Genomic DNA, 24,519 nt, shown 5'->3' with positions numbered 1-24,519 from the left:
AGATACGAGACATCAAAAATTACCCATTTTTTTGGGGTGCCCGTTTTTCGTGCCGGTGAGTGTAGATTAAATTAGAAGTTCATTGTAAAAAAGGAAGTAAACAAAAACACGAGAAAAATGAATTTATATAAGTAAATAGGTAAGTAAATATTATAGATTAAAATAAGTACAGAAAATATATAATTATAGAGATATATAATCACTTATTGTACCTTCATTTAAGGCTAACTTTAAAAGTAAAGCAGATCTGCTATTATTCATGTTTAAAAACAAAAGGCACACAAAACACTAAGTACGATTAGGACCGCGAATCTACAACAGATAAATGTCTGGAAACCGTTACACAGGGTTGCCAAAAAACGGAAGTCACACCGAGCGGTGTGGTATACGGAAGACGCTACGCGTTGTGTACATAGCCTGTATAGTAGCACGGGAGCGACACTAGCGCTGGTGATATACCGTCGAACTAAAATCTGATCTTATGAGTATGTTAGATACGATATGACTTCCAGCGAAATTTTTAATATAAGCCTTCTGATACCATCTAGTAGCCAAATTCGTAAAAATATAGGCAAAACGTTGTGACTTCCGAAATCGGAAGTCATAACGGTATATATGAAGTAACAACGTATTACGAGAATCTACTTTGGAAGTCAAATGGATACATGTATCAATATATATATATATATATCATAAAGGAGTACGACCGTCAATTCCAATATAACAAAGGAGCACTCGTAAGTGTAGGGTTTTATCGGTCAAGTGGGTGAAAAAAGAGACAAAGAATTCAGCTACTTCATCTATTTATTGAAGACGTTTCGTCTACTGCTCAGTAGACATCATCAGTTCATCTACAAAAAGAGTGTTATAAGAAACAACATCCAAAAGAGAGGTAAAAAAGCACTAGCGTTACCTTAAAAAGACATGTAGCAAAAGATAAGATGTACATAGTAAAAAAAACCTTATCCATGAACCAATGTAATGTATAAGTATGTAACATTTAAGTGTATAGTTAATATTTAAAAACTTTAGTACAGCCAAAGACAAGACCATGTGGTAACAGTCACATATAAAAAACAAGTGGAAAAAAGCTGGCTTGCTTTTTTTTCCAAAGTCAAGAATGAACCAAGAAAAAACCAGATTCACACTTCCAAAAATTTAGTAGTGTTTACGCATACTTCATTTTAACCTTAGGCAACATCATTAAATGAATATAGTGCTAATATGCAACTTCGAAAATTTAAAGTTGAATAGTTACCAGCAGGTCATCCTAGCCCAACGGACACACAAAAGAAAATGGAGTTTGAATTATCAGGTGTAAACTGACATCTCGCCAAGAGGCAGGCAACCTTTAAAAAATTTTATAACAAAGAGTGACTGACAACTGCAGCGCAGCGCGGTAAAATTTAAATTGATGTATTTAAAACAGTTATAAAAGTGTTTAAAAAGTGAAAGTAATATCAAGAAGTAATCAAGGGATGTACCTTATACCTCGTAGACAAGAATCACAGTTTATTTTAAACAAGTGAGGGCACTTCACACAATTATATGGAAAAGTGCCTACGTTAGTACTGGTCATCCAGTTACTAACGAATATATAAGATAGTACAATAGTATAACTCCCATATATCGCAGCTCAAAATGCAAGAAAAAATATGCAGTAATTTAAGAAAATTTATAAATCAGTTTAGCAAATTGTAATTTATAATTAATATCAATAATGCAAAATTTTATCCTATGGAAAATTTTAAATTGTTCAATCTATTAAGTAACTGTTATTATCAAAAAAAAAAAAGTGGGAAAAGCTTGAAAAAACCACCAAAAACTTTTTTACAATAAAATAATTTAAGTGTAATAACATCTACTGATTCCGCAAGATCAATATTAAAAGAAGTGGGAAAAGCCTGAAAACCACAAAAACTTTTTTACAATATAATAATTTGAGTGTAATAATACCAACTAATTCTGCAAAATCAATGCATGGTATATTTGACTCAAGTTACTGATGTCAGTTCTCTTGTTAAGTACATTAGAGGTTTTTAATATGAAACACATCTCTAAGAACTGTCTTTTCGACAGGTTGCGTTCATTGCAAAGGATCTTGGCTTCATCAAAGTCCACCTTATGTTTTGTATCTATTGCATGTTGGGCTAAGGCACAAGTTGGTTTTTTCAAATTGATATCACTACGGTGTGAAATTAAACGTGATTTTAAAGCTCGCTTTGTTTGCCCTACATAACATGCGTCACATTCAGCACAAGGTATGTGGTAGACCACATTAACCTGTTCCAAAGGGGACAAGGGTGTTTTAGTCTTAGAGAACAAATTTCTGACTGATCTTGCGTTCTTAATTGCAATCTTAACAGGAATATTATTATTTTTATATAGTTTAATAAGTTTATCAGTAACCTGAGGAAAATAAGGAAGTGAAGAAAACTGGGAAACAGGAGTCCCAAGATTAGTAGTAGGCAGAATTGTGATGTTAACAGTATTATTCGATATTGATCTAAGTTGGTCACCATTGGGTATGTCGTTCAGAGAAGAACCGTAACTTTGGGAAAAAAGAAATTTATTGATAAGGGATGAAGGGTAGGAATTATCTACCAATATACTTCTGAGTAACAGAAGGGATTCCCTTCGATTAACCGGATGTGTCAACCTATGTAGCCTGCAGCTTAAAGCTTTAATAAGATTTATTTTATATTTAAAAGGATGACAAGAATGGTAGTTGAGAAACCTATTAGAGGCCATTGGTTTCCTATACCAGCTTGTACAGAGTGTGTTATCTCCACTTCTAGTGACACGCATGTCCAAGAAGGGGATACTCTGGTTGTTGGGGTCCTCGAGTTCACATGTGAACTGCAAGTGAGGATCAAACCCATTGAAGATGGACAAGGTGGCCTGAGTCTTGTCTGGTGGTAAGGCTAGTAATAGGTCGTCCACATAACGTTTAACAAAAGGAACTTGAAAATCTAAATAACCCAGCCGGTCAGAAACTAAATCATCCAAAACATAATTCACTAGGATGGGTGAAATCGAGGAACCCATTGGTGTCCCAAAAATTTGTAAATATTTGTCGTTGAAGACCAAAAAATTAGTGTCAAACACTAATTGGAGCAATTCTGCAAACACTTCCCAGGAAACTGGAGAATTAGGTTGGATAATATTCCAATGATTTCTTAGTGAAGTAAGGACACTAGCCAAGGGAAGGTTAGTGGAAGGTTACTAACCTTCCCTTGGCTAGTGTCCTTACTTCACTAAGAAATCATTGGAATATTATCCAACCTAATTCTCCAGTTTCCTGGGAAGTGTTTGCAGAATTGCTCCAATTAGTGTTTGACACTAATTTTTTGGTCTTCAACGACAAATTATTTACAAATTTTTGGGACACCAATGGGTTCCTCGATTTCACCCATCCTAGTGAATTATGTTTTGGATGATTTAGTTTCTGACCGGCTGGGTTATTTAGATTTTCAAGTTCCTTTTGTTAAACGTTATGTGGACGACCTATTACTAGCCTTACCACCAGACAAGACTCAGGCCACCTTGTCCATCTTCAATGGGTTTGATCCTCACTTGCAGTTCACATGTGAACTCGAGGACCCCAACAACCAGAGTATCCCCTTCTTGGACATGCGTGTCACTAGAAGTGGAGATAACACACTCTGTACAAGCTGGTATAGGAAACCAATGGCCTCTAATAGGTTTCTCAACTACCATTCTTGTCATCCTTTTAAATATAAAATAAATCTTATTAAAGCTTTAAGCTGCAGGCTACATAGGTTGACACATCCGGTTAATCGAAGGGAATCCCTTCTGTTACTCAGAAGTATATTGGTAGATAATTCCTACCCTTCATCCCTTATCAATAAATTTCTTTTTTCCCAAAGTTACGGTTCTTCTCTGAACGACATACCCAATGGTGACCAACTTAGATCAATATCGAATAATACTGTTAACATCACAATTCTGCCTACTACTAATCTTGGGACTCCAGTTTCCCAGTTTTCTTCACTTCCTTATTTTCCTCAGGTTACTGATAAACTTATTAAACTATATAAAAATAATAATATTCCTGTTAAGATTGCAATTAAGAACGCAAGATCAGTCAGAAATTTGTTCTCTAAGACTAAAACACCCTTGTCCCCTTTGGAACAGGTTAATGTGGTCTACCACATACCTTGTGCTGAATGTGACGCATGTTATGTAGGGCAAACAAAGCGAGCTTTAAAATCACGTTTAATTTCACACCGTAGTGATATCAATTTGAAAAAACCAACTTGTGCCTTAGCCCAACATGCAATAGATACAAAACATAAGGTGGACTTTGATGAAGCCAAGATCCTTTGCAATGAACGCAACCTGTCGAAAAGACAGTTCTTAGAGATGTGTTTCATATTAAAAACCTCTAATGTACTTAACAAGAGAACTGACATCAGTAACTTGAGTCAAATATACCATGCATTGATTTTGCAGAATTAGTTGGTATTATTACACTCAAATTATTATATTGTAAAAAAGTTTTTGTGGTTTTCAGGCTTTTCCCACTTCTTTTAATATTGATCTTGCGGAATCAGTAGATGTTATTACACTTAAATTATTTTATTGTAAAAAAGTTTTTGGTGGTTTTTTCAAGCTTTTCCCACTTTTTTTTTTTTGATAATAACAGTTACTTAATAGATTGAACAATTTAAAATTTTCCATAGGATAAAATTTTGCATTATTGATATTAATTATAAATTACAATTTGCTAAACTGATTTATAAATTTTCTTAAATTACTGCATATTTTTTCTTGCATTTTGAGCTGCGATATATGGGAGTTATACTATTGTACTATCTTATATATTCGTTAGTAACTGGATGACCAGTACTAACGTAGGCACTTTTCCATATAATTGTGTGAAGTGCCCTCACTTGTTTAAAATAAACTGTGATTCTTGTCTACGAGGTATAAGGTACATCCCTTGATTACTTCTTGATATTACTTTCACTTTTTAAACACTTTTATAACTGTTTTAAATACATCAATTTAAATTTTACCGCGCTGCGCTGCAGTTGTCAGTCACTCTTTGTTATAAAATTTTTTAAAGGTTGCCTGCCTCTTGGCGAGATGTCAGTTTACACCTGATAATTCAAACTCCATTTTCTTTTGTGTGTCCGTTGGGCTAGGATGACCTGCTGGTAACTATTCAACTTTAAATTTTCGAAGTTGCATATTAGCACTATATTCATTTAATGATGTTGCCTAAGGTTAAAATGAAGTATGCTTAAACACTACTAAATTTTTGGAAGTGTGAATCTGGTTTTTTCTTGGTTCATTCTTGACTTTGGAAAAAAAAGCAAGCCAGCTTTTTTCCACTTGTTTTTTATATGTGACTGTTACCACATGGTCTTGTCTTTGGCTGTACTAAAGTTTTTAAATATTAACTATACACTTAAATGTTACATACTTATACATTACATTGGTTCATGGATAAGGTTTTTTTTACTATGTACATCTTATCTTTTGCTACATGTCTTTTTAAGGTAACGCTAGTGCTTTTTTACCTCTCTTTTGGATGTTGTTTCTTATAACACTCTTTTTGTAGATGAACTGATGATGTCTACTGAGCAGTAGACGAAACGTCTTCAATAAATAGATGAAGTAGCTGAATTCTTTGTCTCTTTTTTCACCCACTTGACCGATAAAACCCTACACTTACGAGTGCTCCTTTGTTATATATATATATATATATATATATATATATATATATATATATATATATATATATATATATACATATATATATATATATATATATATATATATATATATACATATATATATATATATATATGTATATATATATATATATATATATATATATATTTTAAGATACCAAATTGATAGAATAAGTTAAATAATAAACAATTTAATGATTTTGCACTGCCCAAAGCAGTTAAGTAAGTATCTTGATATAGGTTTTGTTCGAGAAACGTGATTGGTTTGGAGAGTTGAATAGAATGAGAGTACTAAAGGAAATTAAAGTTAAAGTTGCATTTTAATTAATTTAATAGTTATAGAATGAATTTATTTAGAGTTATACAGTTTAAGTAACAAGAAAGTTTGAAATAGACCATACTATATAAAGGAAGCTATTTAAGGGGCATCTAATGTGAGAATTTGTTGCTAAACATGCAATAGTTTGAAATTTAGTCTTACCAAAAGAATTACTTACAAATTTGTTCCATGATGACTTTGTTTCTGTTTAATAATCATAAAAAATTACTTTTTTCTAAAGATCACTTGGAGAAAATGTTCATTGATGTACTACGGTCTCCATGATTTGGTTAAGTTTTTAAATTTATGAAAATATCTTAGAAGAGGCTCCAATCTAAAAATTTAGAATAATAGTTAGATCAATTTTAGATTTTATTAATGTTAATTTGACCAAAATGTTGAAAATAGTTCATTAAAGTTGTAGGTGAAATGTCAGAATTCGATATCAGTTTTAACAAAGAAAAATGATTTTCTGATATCTGGCTAATGCACTATCGATTGGTAATTTATTTCTGAATAATATGAAAGTTATTTCAGTACTTTATATGTATTAATAGTGAAAATATTTGGACTTTAATTTGTAGAGGTAGTGATTAAAGGGATAGAAAGTGTACGGACAGTGTTCGCATTAAGTGGTTATAACAATTTATTGGGAGTATCCTAAAATATGCAAAATATATGAAAAGAATCTATAAAGTTCAATGAATTTAATTCTTTAATTCAATTTTACTCAAATAAGAGAATAAAATCACCATTTAGGCAAATATTTCCAAATTTTAGATAAAAAATACCATTTTGACTAAATGTCATAATTTGTAAAATTATTTCATTGGTTCATTTAAATTTCCAAAGCATGAATTATTAATTTGTTTAAATATGATTGGCTGTAAAAACGACGCCAAGCTTAAAAATTGAATTCAAGAAGAAGCTTCTAGAGATTCGAAGGGGACAGACGCTTTGTGAAGCTATTCCCAAAAGATTTTGATTTTAAAACAGAAATTTCGGAAAATGTAATCAAAAAAGTATTCAAAAATAAACATTAAGGGTTACTTTTCGTATGGAAAGTGTTTTTAAGCAGATTGGACTTTAAAAAGTCACTTAAAATGGGACTGTAAGCTGAATGGACTTGGGAGAGCCTGGATTTCAACGGAAAAGCAGCATCTGGAAGTGTTGGAAGATAAAATAGGGCTTCGATGGACAATTATCAGGTGACATTACAAAACTATAACATGATATCATGATTAATAAAAAATTGAAAAGAAAAGCATGCATGATCAATATAAAAATTTAATAAGTTTAATATCATTTACCGCTTTGGTAAAATAAATTTAAGAGAGAAATATTCTTTACTTACATAAATTGGTTTATATTCCATAACCACACAAATTTTTCAGAGTCATTGACCTTCCATTTTGTTTCTTATGCCATCATGTGGCGAATAAAATTTATATATAAACCAGAGTATGTATCATAGACATGTTCTAATTTTAAACATTTAACACTATTCTGTGTATTTACCTAAATTGATGTTGCATTAAGCGTATTTTTTTTTATTTCACTTAAATATATTTATAAAATTTTCCATCACAGTGTGTTCTTCAATCTTTTTGGTTATACATTTGCACAATTTTGTCCTTAATCCCTCTTACAGAATTAATTTCACCCCACACCTCTAAAGAAAAGAGTTTCCTGCAATATATGGATTCAAACATCAACTGAGCTGGTAGGTACAATAATTTCTCAATAGGTGGCGCCCAATAGATTCAATACAAATCAGTAAATAAAATAAAATGCAATAATGATATAACAAAAAGTGTTTAATAATATAAGAAAAATTGTAAATAAATATAAAATAATTAATATAATAAATAATAATAATAAAAATAAAATAAAAATAAAATATTTAATATATTTAATTAAATAATAAAATATATAATAATTGCCAATTATTGATTAATAAATAAATAATTAAAATATATAATATATATATATATATATATATATATATATATATATATATATATATATTATTGTGTTTTCAATTTTATCAATCAAAAGCAAAATAAAAATTAAATTAAATTTTTTTTTTAAATAACGCGGGCACATAAATTTGATACACCCTGTATATTGAGCTGTAGATATTTCTTAGAATGTAGTTTGGATGTAAGTAGATTTCTCTTTTAATGAGCTTTCCGATGAACCATTAAAGACTTTTGTGAATAATTAAAGTGAAAATAACGATGTATTTAGATTTAAAATGGAAAAAGAATGTTTAGGGTATAGGTAATTATAAATTTCTCGAAATTGATAATTGAAAAGAAAGTTGGAATTTTAATATCTTTATTTCAACACGAGTATATGTTGGAGAGTTTCTCCGAAAGTAAGTAGGATTGCCGGAATAATTTTGAAAATGACTGTTTTGTTTGTCGAATGGAAAAGTCGAGGTTTCTGATGTATGGCAATATGGAAGGGGAAAAGTAGTTAGAATGATTGAGAGAGTTTGAAAAAGAAATCATTATATTTTTGGCATCGCTAAGGAGCGGTTCGACGTTGTTAGTGGATAGATAGTTACCAGATACCAGTGGCTGTTTGATAGTGGAAAATAGTGTTGAAAAGTGGAACGAGAGACAGATCAAATTGAGACGAAATACCTCTTTGATTCTGTATTATTGTGAGAAGGAGAGCAGAGAATTTTTGGGAGTTTTGTTTGAATCGAGTACGTGTCAAAAGAGACCCGGCTTGTTGGAGAATTGGTGCTGGTATGCTGATAGTTTTGAAGCTGGAGAACGGAGAGGGCTTTGATGAATAGCCTTTAACATAGTCAACGAGGGAGAGCTGTTTTGGGTCTCGAGAAGACATCAGAGTGAGTGAAGCAAAAGGTCAGTCAATTTATGTGAAAGAGATTTTTATGTTCGGAAACAAAATTTTTGAGTAAAAAGCATATGAATTAAAATTCCAATATTTCAAAAAGTAAATAGTAAATATAGGTAATCTTGCGAATACATAAATTTGTTTTGTTTAGTTTGTTTTACCAAAGTCATCGGGAACAAACCGATAAATTGTTTTTTTTTTAACTATAATAAATTTAAGTGGTAACAATTTCATTCGGACATCTGTGTCCACAGGTTTTTAGATTCGATAGATTTCAGAGTATTGATTTTGATAAATAAAAGACAATTCTGTATTTTTATTTTAATATTTTGCTTTATTTCTTTTCCTTATTTTATCCCGATTAGGATCAACTAAGAGATACTGAACCCACGAGAGAAGATAAGTATAACGTGAGATAATTTGGATTTTTTTTAATAGTATAAAAAGGCACCCTGAGATTTTTTATTCAATTTTTATGTATGATTTGCGACAATTAAATAATTAATCAAATAAATAATAATTAATATAAAATTAATAAGAAGCAGATCATAACAACATGGCGAGCCAACGTTATGGCATTAAAGTACCTCTGGTTGTGAATTTGAAGGGAATAGGAAACGAAAAAACAGGTGAAGGAAAATTTATTTGCCCGTCGGGAAGAGTGATATATTTAAAAATTTTTGAAATATTTGTTTGACTTAATTTTTTTATCTAGGTACAATTTTACATATTTATTTTATTTTTGATTGATTTTAATTTTGAAATATTTAAAAATTTGTGGGATAAATTGATTATATTTGGGGAGAGAAAAATTTTCGTCTCGACAGCATACAAGGTATTTTCGAATTTCATATTAGGCGGGGATAGATTTTAAATACATGTCGATAACAACCAGAAGCAAAAGCAAAGAAAACAAAAAACAAGAAGAACATTTGGAACAAGAAGAACATATAGAACAAGAAGACATTTTTGAAACAACAATCATGGCATCGGAACAACAAGAATTATCAGGAATAGATAAATTATTACAACTAATGCAACTCCAGTCACAAAAACTGGATAAAATGGATGACAATCAAAGAGAAACAAAACAAGCAATGGATAAAATGCAAGAAAATCAGGAAGAAACATCAAAGAAAATGGATGAAACACAACAAAAAATGGATCAAAAAATGGATGAAACAAAAAGAATAATGCAAGAAAATCAGAAGGAAACAAAACAAGCCATAGAAGAGAACAACAAGAAAATGGAGGAACGCATAGAAAAGTATGAAATGAAAATTAAAGATCACATGCAAGAACAAGAAATGAGAATGAAGGATCACATGAAAGAACAAGAAATGAAAATTCAAGATAAAATAAAGGAGTTAACGAATGGCCAGAAAAAGGAACTAGAAAATTTGGAAAATAAGTTGGAAAACGGATTACAAGAGGACAGACGAGAAATAGAAAGACAAATGGAGGAAATCAAGAATCAACAGAATTTCGGAGAAAGAAGAGAAATGATTATCCATAGTACAGAGGATGTGAAAATAAGATTTGGCGGGGATGTAAAAAAATTACACCCAGTAATTTTCATAAACAATTTAAAAAAGAAAATACGACACATCGGTAACTTCGAGACAGCCAAAGAAACGATAAGGAACCATCTTAAAGATGAGGCAAGTTTATGGTTCGACAGCAAAGAAGAAGAATTGGACAATTGGCATAAATTTGAACAAAAGTTCCTGAGTTATTTCTGGGGAAAAATACAACAGCTAGAAATAAACAAGGAATTGCAAAATGGGAGGTACCATGATAGAATGGGTATTTCAGAGAAAACATATGCACTACAATTATATAATAATGCAAGACATCTACAGTACAATTATTCATCCAAACAGCTAGTAGAACTTATAGCCAGACATTTTGAAGATACCTTAGAAGATCACATAACGTTACAAAACTACAAAGATATCGACAGTTTGTGCCAATTTTTACAAATACGAAAAGCAAAAATGAGGGAAAGAGAAATATGAAGATCACAAGAAAATTATAGACAACGCGAAAATCAAGACTATAGAGATAGAAGACAAAACTTTAGGGAAACTATACAAGAAGAGAATTTATTCCGAGGAGTGAAAACGAAAATAGAGACAATGGAAGAGGAAACTATGAACAAAGAAATCGGCAATGGAACGAAGACAGATACCGAGAAAACCAGAATAGAAATAATACCCGCACAAATCAAGGAGACAGAAATGATAATAGAAGGAATGAACAGGAAAATCGTTGAAACCGATACGGGTCCAACAGACCGAGAGAAAATAGAAGAGCGGTAAACAATACGCAAATAGGCGAATATGAGGATGAGAGACAAAGCGATGGAAGAAGAAGCGAAGAAGAACAGCAATCGTTTTTTCACGAAGGCGCTCACTAAAAACAAAAGAACATACAGGAATTTTTTGTCACCCGAAGGAATTTATTAAATTAGCAGGAAATAATGATAAAGGAAGTGGATATAATTTAAAATTTGTAGATGGTTTTATCAATGAGAAACCGATTAAAATTATGATTGATACTGGGTCAGAAATTACTTTGATTAACAGGAAATTAATAGAAGAGGTTGATTTGACGAATTTGATTTACAAAATTCCCAGGGTAAATTTAGTGGGCGCAAATAAACGGACTTTGGCAACAATAAATGAAGGAATACGAATAAAGTTCGATTGAGGAAGAAATTTTATGCACTACAATGTGTTATAATGCCAAACATAATTCATGATATGATCGTAGGAGTGGATGAATTGTCAGAAAAACATGTGGTGATAGATTTCAAAAATAACACGATGAAAATCACAGAAGGTAAAGAAGAAGAACCGAACATTCTGGAAATGGACAAGGAACAGGAGAAACGAAAAAAGGATAATGCAGACAAAAAACAAACGGTGGAAATGAATTTGGCAATGAAGCAAGGACAGAGAAGAAGGAGGAGAAAGCAACAGAAGATAAATAAAAACAATGAAGCCTGGGTTTCCTCGAAAAAGGATATGAGCCCAGAAGAAGAAAAAGGGGAAAAAAGTGACAAAGGAAATTGACGATTGGAATTCCTCGAAAAAAGAGATGAGTCCAGAAGAAGAAAAAGAAGAAAGAAGATGGATAAAAGAAAATGAAGATTGGGATTCCTCGAAAAAAGAGATGAGCCCAGAAAAAGAAAAGGAAGAAAGAAGATTGACACAGGAAAATGAAGCTTGGGATTCCTCAAAAGATGAGATGAGCCCAGAAGAAGAAGAGATCAGAATAGAAAAAGAAAGCGGAAAAGATACAATTGAGACTGCGGTATTTAAAGAAAAAATATGCAAAATGGAGAAGACAGAATACACAATAAACATGTGTAGAGAATCGGAGGAGAAAGAAAGAGAATTGATATGTGGAGAAGAAAAGGAGAAGGAACTGCGTGTAATATTGAGGGAATGTGAAAATTTAATAAATGAAGAAAACAGAGTAGCCAAAAAGTATGAAAATTCATTTGAGACTAAAGACTTAGGAAATTTTCGATCGAAAACTTACCCTATCCCATCTAAGTACAGACTCTGGGAAAGAGAAAGCAATTGTTTTTCAGGTGGGACTCAATATTTTGACACAATAGAAAAGTGTTTTTGTCGAGAGAAAATCATATTTTGGTTGCACTTATTAATACTGATTTTATCTCAAAACAAGGCGGGGATGTTATTGTGTTTTCAATTTTATCAATCAAAAGCAAAATAAAAATTAAACTATATATTTTATTTAAATAACGCGGGCACATAAATTTGATACACCCTGTATATTGAGCTGTAGATATTTCTCAGAATGTAGTTTGGACGTAAGTAGATTTCTCTTTTAATCAGCTTTCCGATGAACCATTAAAGACTTTTGTGAATAATTAAAGTGAAAATAACGATGTATTTAGATTTAAAATGGAAAAAGAATGTTTAGGGTATAGGTAATTATAAATTTCTCGAAATTGATAATTGAAAAGAAAGTTGGAATTTTAATATCTTTATTTCAACACGAGTATATGCTGGAGAGTTTCTCCGAAAGTAATTAGGATTGTCGGAATAATTTTGAAAATGACTGTTTTGTTTGTCGAATGGAAAAGTCGAGGTTTCTGATGTTTGGCAATGTGGAAGGGGAAAAGTAGTTAGAATGATTGAGAGAGTTTGAAAAAGAAATCATTATGTTTTTGGCATCGCTAAGGAGCGGTTCGACGTTGTTAGTGGATAGATAGTTACCAGATACCAGTGGCTGTTTGATAGTGGAAAATAGTGTTGAAAAGTGGAACGAGAGACAGATCAAATTGAGACGAAATACCTGTTTGATTCTGTATTATTGTGAGAAGGAGAGCAGAGAATTTTTGGGAGTTTTGTTTGAATCGAGTACGTGTCAAAAGAGACCCGGCTTGTTGGAGAATTGGTGCTGGTATGCTGATAGTTTTGAAGCTGGAGAACGGAGAGGGCTTTGATGAATAGCCTTTAACATAGTCAACGAGGGAGAGCTGTTTTGGGTCACGAGAAGACATCAGAGTGAGTGAAGCAAAAGGTCAGTCAATTTATGTGAAAGAGTTTTCTATGTTCGGAAACAGAATTTTTGAGTAAAAAGCATATGAATTAAAATTCCAATATTTCAAAAAGTAAATAGTAAATATAGGTAATCTTGCGAATACATAAATTTGTTTTGTTTAGTTTGTTTTACCAAAGTCATCGGGAACAAACCGAAAAATTGTTTTTTTTAACTATAATAAATTTAAGTGGTAAAAATTTCATTCGGACATCTGTGTCCACAGGTTTTTAGATTCGATAGATTTCAGAGTATTGATTTTGATAAATAAAAGACAATTCTGTATTTTTATTTTAATATTTTGCTTTATTTCTTTTCCTTATTTTATCCCGATTAGGATCAACTAAGAGATACTGAACCCACGAGAGAAGATAAGTATAACGTGAGATAATTTGGATTTTTTTTTAATAGTATAAAAAGGCAGCCTGAGATTTTTTATTCAATTTTCATGTATGATTTGCGACAATAAATAATTAATCAAATAAATAATAATTAATATAAAATTAATAAGAAGCAGATCATAACAATATATATATATATATATATATATATATATATATATATATATATATATATATATATATATATATATATACAGGGTGTTTATAAATTCATGCGACAAACTTCAGGAGGTGATTGCTCGTATGAAATTAATATGGGTTCTTCCTATAACAAAATTTCCTCAGCCCAACCCTTAAGGGTGATATCACCCATAAAAGGTGGTAACTAAAATTGAGTTTTTATTATTTTTTTTAATTTCAGTAAAGCTAGAAACGTAAAATTCTGTAATTTTCGTGCACTCGCAAAGGACTAAACACCTGTATTTTTTCAATATTCCTGTTACATTATACGGGGGTGAACTTTATTTCATATCAAAACTTTTTTTTCGAGACGAAGTTGTATGAAATAAAATTTATCTTAAAATCCTTGTTTTATTTAACTTTTTTTTATTCTTAAATTTTTTTCCCAAAACCAATAGTTGCAGAAAAAAAAAACATCATAATTTATAATTTTTTTAATAAATTGAGTGGAAAACAGTAAAGATGTAAAATGTAATACGATTCATAATAAATGCTGGAAATGACCAACTCTAGCCAAAATACATGAACGTAGCCTACGTGTTATGGATTGCCGTACACGTTCAAAGATTTGAGGTGTATTTCTTATGGTGTCACACGCTATTTGAATACGATTCTTCAAATCGTTGATATCAACTATGGGTGTCGTGTAGACTAATGATTTAAGGTAACCCCAAAAACAGAAATCACAAGGATTTAAGTCTGGAGATCGAGGAGGCCAATGTTGGGGCCCTCCTCGGCCAATCCAACGGTTGGGATATGTTACATCTAAATGTTGCCTAGCAGTTCGACAGAAGTGTACTGGAGCACCATCATGCATGAACCACATGTTTTGTCTGATATTCAGTGCGATGTCTTCAAGTAGTTCAGGGAGATCATTTTGTAGAAAACTGGTGTAAGAAATTCCATTTAATGGCTGAGCCAGAAAATGTGGCCCAATTAAGTTATCCCCTACTATACCAATCCATACGTTCACTGAAAAAACATTTTGAAAATGGTGCTCTATAATCTCATGGGGATTCTCGTCTGCCCATACGTGATTATTGTGAAAATTTATGATAGCTACTCTTGAAAAATGTGCCTCGTCCGTAAACAATACATAATTTAAAAATTGAGGATTTTGTCGCATTTCGTGTGTTAACCATTCACAAAATCTAGCTCGTTGAGGAAAATCTCTAGGTAAAAGAGCTTGAACCCGTTTGATGTGGTAAGGATATAACTGCTGCTCTTTTAAAACTCGCCACACAGATGAATGGCTGATATTTAAGGTGTTGGCAATTATTCTAGTGCTTGTTTCCGGATGTACATCAATTTCATCTAAAATTGCTTGTTCTACCATTACATTTCTAACTGTCCGGAAACGACCAGTACTGTTTGAATTTCTTTTTAACATTCCAGTTTCGGATAAGCGGTTGTGAATACGTGCAAATACGGAATTATGAGGCGTTATTCGTTGCGGATATTTTTCAGCATAAAGACGTCTAGCTTGTCGACAATTACCATTTGCCATACCATACACAAAATGCATGTCGGCCATTTCAGCGTTTGTATACATGTTATAAAATAAACAATACACAGATGATGCAAAAATAACAACCTACAAACTTACAAGTAAACTTCGATTGGTAACTACCAACAACAGTGTTTGACATCAGTCTACTAAAATTTGAATAAACATTAAGTAAACACGGTAAATGTCGAAGTGACAGCAGCCTACTATTCTAAAACTTTGTAATTAAAAACATTAAGGTAGAGGTGGTCATTTCCAGCATTTATTATGAATCGTATCACATTTTACATCTTTACTGTTTTCCACTCAATTTATTAAAAAAATTATAAATTATGATGTTTATTTTTTTTTCTCTGCAGCTATTGGTTTTGGGAAAAAAATTTAAGAATAAAAAAAAGTTTTAAATAAAACAAGGATTTTAAGTTAAATTTTATTTCATACAACTTCGTCTCGAAAAAAAAGTTTTGATATGAAATAAAGTAAGGGTTGCTAATTTCACCCCCGTATAATGTAACAGGAATATTGAAAAAATACACGTGGTTAGTCCTTTGCGAGTGCACGAAAATTACAGAATTTCAAGTTTCTAGCTTTACCGAAATTAAAAAAAAAAATAAAAACTCAATTTTAGTTACCACCTTTTATGGGTGATATCACCCTTAAGGGTTGGGCTGAGGAAATTTTGTTATAGGAAGAACCCATATTAATTTCATACGAGCAATCACCTCCTGAAGTTTGTCGCATGAATTTAGAAACACCCTGTATATATACATTAACAACTGTGCTAACGCGATAAACCATAAAAAAGATGTTGAACATTTAAGTTCTATTTACACTTTATTACAACAGCAAAATTTCACAAAACGAAAGAAGTTACCACAGTCATATGTGAGCGACCTTCACTTACAATAAAGTCAATGTATTTTTGTTCTACATCTAGTTTTTACTACATATTTGTGTCCTTTTGATGTCTTTCTTTTTACCTTCTAAATGTATAAAGTCAATCCTTCAATTTCCAACTTGTTTATAAAAAAAATTATCTAATTCTCATGTCCAAAATTCGACCAATTTAAATTTACAATTTTAATGAAGTATTAGGTTTACATTTTGTACTCCACATCTTATAAAGGAGAGTCGTTTCCTGTAAGTGAACCGGATGGCGGGACTGAGTGGGAGATTCCCTAACCATAATTATTTTAATAACTTAACGTATGAGACATGGGGAACGGGTGACGAGACGGCATTTTAACAAGTGGCAGTTGGATTGTTGGTCGTCTCTACGTTCTCCACAACATGTGTTTCAATGACAAATATATTGTAAGAACCATAATAATTTTCTTTACATTTCAAAGATCACCACTGCCTTCCGGGATAGTGAGATCGTTGGATTCGAACGACAGTTCAACAAGTGACAGCTGAGCTGTCGGCCGTTCTAACGATTTTCATTGCATTCTTTCACCTTTGATCCGTCCGTTGCAATTGGTTGGGTGGGAGGTTCTGAATTGGAGACTTGCCGCAATTGCATCATGATAATGAGAAGAAGTGATTTCAGATAGCTGTTCGAATAGTGACAGTCGAATGGTTGTTTGAGGTTACGTGTCTCTTCTCTCGAAATCTCTAAACGGATGAATGTGTGCGGTTGAGTTTGGAATTTTGAATTTCCCGGTCAGACGTAACAAAACAGAAGACGACGTTGACAATTGATGGATCGATAGGTGTCATTTTGTAAAAAATGAATTTCTAACGACTTTGGTCTAAATTTTCTTGCAATGGATTAGGGTTGGGTGGGAAGGATCTGACTCAGTTTCGATATCTGGTTTAATTAGCTAATAACAACAAAAATATCTGTCATACTTATGTATACACTCAACAGACAAGGTCAAACATTATGTATCCTTATTGTCACTGAGCACTAGTGCACCTATTTCGGTAAGAATTGCTTTTTCTATCTTTGAGTATATTTGTAAAGAATGTTCTTCTTTGTAGCAAGTCCTGAAGAAGCCTAAAATCAATAGGCGAAAGCTTGACAATAATAAAAGGCACTCACTTTAAAGCACCAGTCTTTCATTGCTTCCTCAGTACCAGGGTTCTTCCCAGCTGTTATCTCAGTACTTTTTCAACGGACAACAAAAAACTGGATACAGAAAGCACAAGATAGAACACTTTGGAGACAAACAGGGGAGACCTATGTCCAGCAGTGGATTGAGAGAGGCTGATGATGATGACTCACTTTTGTGTAGTGCTTACAGAGTTCGTTTGCTATATCGGCATGTGTAGTGAGTTCTCTAGCCATGCCTCTCATTGGCATTTGCTGTTGCTTGTTCCATCACTGTTTAGCTTAGTAACGAACCTGTGCACTTTGACGCCGTCTTTTCGGAAATCGAGCTTAGCAAGGAAGGATTTGAAAGCTTCTCTTTTCCCTGACTTAATGGCTTGAGTTGGGATCGCTTGCCTCTTTCGATGCTCTATACAATTGTTCATTTGCCTGGATTTTTCAACTTTGCGCCTGTCTTTATTTCTGGCAGCTTTCAATTTGGATAGCGTGAGGGACCAGAAAGTCTTATACCCTTTAATTTGACCTCGCGATATGCACTCTTTTGCACATTTAAGTATGGCCTCAGTTACTTTCTTTGCTGCTTCTTCTGGTTCTTGTAGTATTAGTTGAGTCAGGAATTTTGTACATTCCCTGTACTTTTTTCAATCCGCCTTTTTAAAATTCCAGCGCGGGGCGCGATTTTGGGCTTTTTGTCCTTTACCAGTTTGCATGTCACTAGCGGAGCGCGGTGACCACAGCCTGCTACGTCGTCCAGGAGGGTTACACTGGTCTTCCCTGTAATGTGTGGGTGCGTTACGACAAGATCATGCCTTGTTTGACTTCTTCTAAACGATAAGAACGCAGGTGGGGTGTTCACTACATCGAGATAGTTGTTTTCCAGAAAGTCCTTGAGGTGTTTCCCAACGTTGGTGGTTCTAGAGTAGTCCATCCACTACTCCATAGAGTAGTGGATGGACTATTGAAATCTCCAATTATGATGGTACTTGGCTGGATTTGTTGCTCTACCAATTCCAATGCAGGTATATTATCTGGCGGCTGGTATAGTAAGAAAAAGTGACATGTTTAGAGTTTTTCCAGACTGCGACCTGGAACATTTCCAGTTTATCTCTATACTATCTTATCTCTATATCTAGTATTAGTGCATTTCGTGGATTATATTAGTCTTGGAAACTAGGGGGGTTTTGATTCTGATGATAATTCCTGACGCTACTTCAGCACATGGGTTGAATAGCCAACCGTAGAGTAGAGGTGAGGTGTGTCTGTAGCGGCTCCTGCCTCTACAATGACATAAATATCCAAGTTCTTTTCGAGAACGTGAGTTCTAAAAACTTGCTGTTGCTTAGATCTCCAGCTTTCTAGAAGATGACTTTGAGGTCTGCGTCAATCGTACCTTACGATAGACCTCGGGCGCGAGCAACTCTGTCCCCCAAAATATAATATAATTGAATGCAATAAATTAGTACACACTTATTAATGCGAGTACAATGTAACATTTAGTAGAGCTGGTTTTTGGAATTTTCCAAGCAGCATTTAAAAACAAAAGTAATGATCATTTAAAAATTGAACAAATTAATTTCAGATTTAGTTGATCATATTGTGTTTATTGTGAATAAATCGTCATTCAAAAGCATAAATTTAAAAACGTGAATTTAAAATTCAAATTGATAATATTTTTATCCCCATCACCAATATAAAGTACTTTATGATATGTAATACAATAATAAATACTGACCCAGTCTATTATTATAATAGTTGAAAATAAAGGACTTAAAGACCGCACCTGACGCTAGGGGCAGGTAACATTTATGCCTGACAAACTGACTATGCGTGACATCTATACAAGCAGAAAGTGGAAATGTAACGGTCGAAGGTTTGGTTTTATTGTGCAAAATAGACGTACTTTTAAAAATTGAATAGAATAAAAGATATTTAAAAACATCTATAAATAGCCTAAAGATTTGTCAAACTCTAAAATCTATCACCGACTTCATGAAAACATGTATTAGTACATTCTTTGATGGTTTTTGCTGTAAATTTTAAAGGATTGACATGAAATTTGTTATACGCAGAGCATGTCAAAGAGAAAAAGTGATATTGTGCCGATGTGTGCTTTTGCCCTGGGGGTGAGTTCCACCTCTTCTCGGGGGTTCAAAATAAGTCCCGAGTTCGATAAACTGACTGATTTGAAGCAATATTTATTCTATTCACCGTGTGCAAGAACTTGGAGGGGATACGAGAAACGATCATGTGCGAATAGCGGAGAAATCTTGCAACTTTCTTCATAATTCATTATCAATTGAAATTGTCAAATTGACGTATATTTCATATCTATTGTCAATGGAGAAGAAAAATTATATGTTGCTCCACAATATTGATATGATATGCAATTATTATACACGGTGTTTCATTGGGAAACGGAAATACTTTAATGGTGAATAGAGGTCACCGAGACGGTTCTAGATGTACTACATTTTTGCCCTACCGACTTTTATAACCGAGTTACAGGGTGTTTTATCGATTTTGCCCATTTCTTTTCTAAGCCATAACTTTAGAACCACCCTGTATATTTTTTGATATTTGGTACACATATGTTTCATTCTAAACCCAAACGACCGACATACTAATCATTGGAAAAATCCAGGTCCGGATTAACAAAAAATTATAAAGTAATTGTCACCTTAAAACAACACCCTGTATATTGAAATTTTGAAAATCTGTTTGCATATTTGAAAAGATCACAAAAAACTAAGTTTATTGGTTTGCTTAAATTTTTCGTCCAGACAATTTTTTGACTTTAATTTTGAAATTATATTGATTTTTTTAAGAACTCTGACATTAAAAAGCAGGCATTTTTAACTTTTAAGTATAAATTATTAAAGTTAATGAATAAATACTCATTTTAAAAATAATCAATAATTATTTACTACATTGCAACGACCCAATTACTAATGACAAGAGAGGTCCGGATTAACAAAAAAATATAAAGTAATTTTAACATTGGACCAACACCCTGTATATTGAAATTTTGAAAATTTGTCTGCCATTTTAAAAGAGCATAAAAAACTGTGATTAAAGGTTCATTTTAATTGTTTGCGCAGATGATTTAATTACATCAATTATTTTGAAATTATATTGAAATTTTAAAGAACTCTGAGATTAAAATCCAGGTATTATTAACTTTTAATAATTTAATGTTAATGGATCAATACTTATTTTAAAAATACTTAATACTTATTTACTACCCTGGCTTCATGGATTCGTTGGATTTGAAGCTGTATGCACATCATTAAAAATTAGAATTGCGAGAATTGGGATATTTTAATGATTTAGTAAAGAATTAAAAAAACATATAATAAAAAAAGTTCGTTTAAACAATTCAACAATTTAACAGAAATAAAAAATATTTGAAATATAACAGTTGCTCATAATGTCCGCCATTTTGTTCGATGCATTTACTTGCTCGTTTTAAAAGATTTCGAATCGATTTTCTAATTACCTTAATTTTTGGCAGCTTCTTGTCACCGTGACAGAATTAATAAATATGATTTCAAAACTGCCGTAATTAAATTATCTGCGCAAAATATACCGGGTGTTGTTTCAAGGTCACAATTACTTTATATTTTTTTTGTTATTCCGGACCTGGATTTTTCTTGTGATTAGCAATTGGGTCGTTCCAATGTGTGTTTGTTTTTTTAATGGCCTTGGCATAGCCAATTTACCAGTACATTTTGTAATTTGTATTCACAGATCTACAATCAGAGTTAGTTAGTAGTGAGTGTAAATTAAAAGTTTATAATTGAGTTGTTTTGACTGTTATTGTTTTTTTTTTTAATTTTTTATTACTATTTTAGTTGAATATTTTGTTTGAGTTTTGTTTTTATAATATTTTATAACATTTTTTTTATGGAGTATATATTTTTTGATATAATATGTATATATATTTTTTTATTATTTTTTATTTTGTTTTTGTCATCTTTTGCTTAGTTATATTAATTTTTAAATATTGTTTTTTTGTTTTTATTTTTTCTATTATTATTTTTTCATTTTTTGTATTATATGGTTTATTACAATATTGGTGTGTTCGCAGATCGCTTACAAGTTTCGTCTTAATTCTATGGTTTGTACATATGGTTTAAAGTTTATATTTACATTTTCTGATTAAGCTATAAATACAATTAAAGATTTCTATGTTTTCAGAGAAAAATAATTCATTTAAGTGCAAAGGAAAACATTTAGTTTTCGTAAGTCTTCATATAGTCCATGTGGTGAGACCACTCCCGTCTGAAAAAAATTTCTGATTCGGTTTCTTTGTGGACTCCTATTCAAAAATGTCCCCTTTAAACAAATCTGAAGGGTGCCGGGCGGAATTTTTGGGCAAAAATTGTTTAAACAATTTTTTTAAACAAATACAAAATATCATGTTTTTTTGCTCTGGAACATATATTTTTAGATTTTTTGGGTCAATCTAAACAAGAAAGGTATGTTGTAATTTTTCTCAGAATTTTATAGTTTTGGAGTTATAGGCGATTTAAAATCTGAAAAATGCGAAAATACGCATTTTCGAGGCTTAAAAACTCATATTTAAATTAGTATTTTTGAGGTTGCCAGATACTTAGATTGAATACTGAACATTCAGCGTCAAGATTCTGAACAGTGATCGTGTCTAACTTTAATTTATGCCGTTGTTTTTTAATTGTTAAATATGCGTGTTTATCCGATTTTTTTGCCGGTGCGGCGCGCTCCATTTCAAAAATCTCCTATTTTCATCCGAAAAATATTTATACTAGATTCTTTGGGACATTCTAAATAAAATAATTTTCTTGACATTTTTCTCAAAAGTTGATAGTTTTTAAGTTATAAGCGATTGAAAATCCGAAAAATGACAAAAAACGCATTTTCGGATTTTAAATCGCTTATAACTTTAAAACTATTAACTTTTGAGAAAATGTCAAGAAACTTATTTTATTTAGACTGTCTCAAAGAATCTAGAAAAAATATTTTTCGCAGGAAAATTGGAGATTTTTGAAACGGAGCGCGCCGCACCGGCAAAAAAATCGGATAAACACGCATATTTAACAATTAAAAAACAACGGTATAAATTAAAGTTAGACGCGATTACTCTTCAGAATCTGGAAGCTGAATATTTAGTCTTCAATTGAAGTATCCGGTAACTTAAAAAATACTAATTTGAATATGAGTTTTTAAGTCTCGAAAATGCGTATATACGCATTTTTCAGATTTTAAATCGCCTATAACTCGAAAACTATCAATTTTTGAGAAAATTTACAAGATACCTTTCTTGTTCAAAATCACCGACAAAACTCAAAAATATATGTTCCGGAGCAAAAAACGTGATCTTTTGTATTTGTTTAAAAAAATTGTTTAAACAATTTCTGCCCAAAAATTCCGTCCTGCACCCTTCAGATTTGTTTAAAGGGGACATTTTTGAATAGGAATCCACAAAGAAACCGAATCAGAAATTTTTCCAGACGGTAGCGGTCTCATCACATGGACTAATAAAACTTGCAATATTTCCCTGTTGGTTATCACATTCTAATAGGATATGTGGCAAGTCTCCATATTTACCGCAAGTACAGTTTGGAGTGTCTGCTAGATTCATTTTGTACATTCTTGAAGGTGTAAGGGCATAATTTGCCCTTAGTCTATTAATAGTTTTGATAAAAATTCTGTTGGACTCTGAATAAAACCATCTTTTTTGAAGAAGTTTGGGTTGCCAACGTTTGAATGATGACCCTCTCTCGGATTCCGTATATTTTGCTTGCCATTCTAATCTGAGTTGATGTTTACTACAAACATCTATATCTGCTACAGGTAGAATATTGTTATTTATATTTTTTCCACTTGATAATGCTTTTTTTTCCAAGGCATCTGCTATTATGTTACCCTTTATCCCGGAATGTCCTTTGATCCAAGCGATAATGACTTTTCCTCCGAGTTTTGAAACCTCGTAATACAGTTTTAGAATCTCTATATCCAGATGACTAAATTGCTTGGATTTATTAGTTAAAATTATTCTTTCTACTGCATTTTTACTGTCTGTAAATATTACACAATTCTTCAGTTCTTGTGTCAAAGCGTGAGAAAGAGCAAACTTCAAAGCCATCATTTCGGCTGTGTAGATGGTAGCTTCATTAGGTAACTTATATTTTATACTGTTGTCCAGAATACTGTTGGTATACTGCGCAAGCAGTGTTATTTCCTTATTTTTTAACCGTCGGTAAACAAATAATAATAATTAGGCCATCTCTTCTGAATTTATACGTTAAACATGGGACATTGGGCATCATTGAGAAATTTTGTCTTGATTTTTATTGAGAAAAATACCTGAGGTTTTTCAGTATAAACTGGTGAAAGATGACCCTTATAAAGTATCTTTTTGTATTTAGAAAGATTTCTGTAGCTTTTCGCCACAAGCGGAGATTTTTTCTTAAACCAATAACTTTTAGTCAAATCTAAAACGGACAGATTATGTATATCTTTGAGAAATATTTGGTCTCTGCTAATGGTACGAGCTATATATTTGTCGGTAAGATACTGCCGTCGCAAATTCAATGGAGGTTCAACAGCTTCAATTTCCATTGCATTTATTGGTGTAGATTTAAGCTACCCAGGGCAAAGGAGTAGGCACTTATTTTTCTGTACTTCAATTTTGGTTAAATGTGTGTTCGATGCGTTTCCGTACAAGTGACAGCTATAATCGAAAAGTGGTCGTATCATAGATCGATAAAACATTAAACTAATGTTGGGATCTGCTCCCAGTTTGTTTTACAGAAAGCCCTTAGGATATTCATTGCTTTTTCGGTTTTTTGATGATATTGTTGTATATGATCTTTCCACAAAAGTTTTCTGTCTAAATAAGTTCCCAG

This window comes from Diabrotica virgifera, chromosome 9 (genome assembly GCF_917563875.1).
Source record: "Diabrotica virgifera virgifera chromosome 9, PGI_DIABVI_V3a".
Taxonomy (NCBI): domain Eukaryota; kingdom Metazoa; phylum Arthropoda; class Insecta; order Coleoptera; family Chrysomelidae; genus Diabrotica; species Diabrotica virgifera.
This window is presented reverse-complemented; position numbering follows the sequence as displayed.